Source organism: Carlito syrichta, unplaced genomic scaffold, assembly GCF_000164805.1.
Source record: "Carlito syrichta isolate Samal-C Ts95f unplaced genomic scaffold, Tarsius_syrichta-2.0.1 Scaffold308186, whole genome shotgun sequence".
Lineage (NCBI taxonomy): Eukaryota > Metazoa > Chordata > Mammalia > Primates > Tarsiidae > Carlito > Carlito syrichta.
The window spans coordinates 351,302-353,184 of record NW_007252282.1 but is presented as its reverse complement, the minus strand read 5'-3'; the positions used below and the strand labels follow the sequence as shown (position 1 = coordinate 353,184).

The window sequence follows — 1,883 nt, the reverse complement described above, 5'->3', positions numbered from 1 at the left end:
GCGAAGTTCATGATTTTGTTCTTCTTTATGGCTGCATAGTATTCCATTGTGTATATGTACCACATTTTTTTAATCCAGTCCTCTTTTGATAGGCAGTAAGGTTGGTTCCATGTTTTTGTTATTGTGAACAATGCTGTGATAAACATACATGTGCAGGTATCTTTTTTATAGAGTGATTTGAGTTCTTCCAGGTATAATCCCAGTAGGGGGATTGCAGGGTCATATGGAAGTCGATTTTTAGAACTTTTAGGAATTGCCACAGTTTTCCACAGAGGCTGTACTAGTTCACACTCCCACCAACAGTGTAGAAGTCTTCCTTTCATCACATTCTCTCCAGCATCTGTTATTTTTTGAGTTATTGATGATGGTCATTCTGGCTGGAGTTAGGTGGCATCTCAGTGTAGTTTTGATTTGCATTTTTTTGATGACTAGTGAGGCTGAGCATTTTTTCACGTATCTTTTGGCTGCTTGTATGTCTTCTTTTGAGAACTGTCTATTCATATCTTTTGCCCACTTTGTAACATGGCTGTTCTGTTTTTTTCTTTTCAGCACGTTTGAGTTCCTTGTAGATCCTAGATGTTAGGCTTTTGTAAGACAGAGTTGGCAGATATTTTTTCCCAATCTTTGGGCTATCTCCCTGCTCTCTCAATGGTTTCTTTGGCTTTGCAGAAGACTGTCAGTTTGATGATGTCCCACTTGTCTATCTTATCTCTTATGGCATGGGCACTTGGGGTTTTGACCAGGAAATTGGTTGCCAGTTCCAATTTCCATAAGGCTGTCTCCTGCATTTTCTAAGGTTCTTATAGTTTGAGGTTTTACGTTTAGCTCTTTGATTCATTTAGAGTTGATTTTTGTGTATGGTGATAGGTAGGGATCTTGTTTTAATCTTCTGCATGTGGTCAGCCAGTTTTCCCAGCACCATTTACTGAATAGGTTCTCCTCTCCCCAGTCATTGGTGGTGGAGGCTTTGTTGAAGATGTGTTGGTTGAGAAATTGAGGTTTTGATTCTGGACTCTCTATCCTGTTCCATTGGTCTATATGCCTGCTCTTGTACCAATACCAGGCTGTTTTGATTATTGTAGCTTTATAATAAAGTTTAAAGTCTGGGAGTGTGATACCTCCTGCATCGTGTTTTGTTTGTTTGTTTGTTTGTTTTTTCTGAGGATTTTTTTCACTATTCGTGGTCATTTATGTTTCCATATGAATTCCTGTATTGTTGTTTCTAGGTCTGAGAAGAATGTTGCTGGTAATTTGATGGGTATTGCATTAAATCTGTTGATTGCCTTAGGTAGAATGGACCTCTTAACAATGTTGATTCTTCCAATCCATGAGCATGGATTATTTTTCCACTTGTTTGTGTCATCTTTGGTTACTTTGAGCAGTGTTTTGTAGTTTTCATTGTAAAGGTCTTTCATGTCTCTGGTCAGGAAGATGCCAAGGTATTTCATTTTTTTTTGTGGCTATTGTGAATGGAATTTTGTTTTTTATTTGGGTTTATGTTTGTTTATTATTAGTATATAGAAATGTGATTGTCTTTTGCACATTTATTTTATACCCTGAGACTTTGTCAAAGTCCTTTATTAGTGCAAGGAGATTTTTGACAGATTCTCTTTGGTTTTCGAGGTGTAGAATCATGTCATCTGCAAAGAGGGATAACTTTATTTCCTCTTTTCCTATTTGGATACACTTGATCGCCTTCTCTTCTCTGATTGCTCTATCTAGAACTTCCAAAACTATGTTGAACAGGAGGGGTGAGAATGGGCATCTTTGTCTTGTTCCAGTTTTCAGGGGGAAATGGTTCCAGTTTCTGTCTGTTTAGCAGTATGCTGGCTGTGGGTTTCTCATAGATGGCTCTTACTATTTTGAGGTATGTTCCATCTATG

The 1,883-nt window shown here is 37.9% G+C and overlaps 1 protein-coding gene across 1 annotated transcript in view; it reads left to right on the top strand.

Moving 5' to 3' along the window:
- BMPR2 (bone morphogenetic protein receptor type 2) overlaps positions 1–1,883 on the top strand; it is a 110,254-nt gene that overhangs the window by 39,705 nt on the left and 68,666 nt on the right. The gene's annotated exons all lie outside the window — the stretch shown is intronic.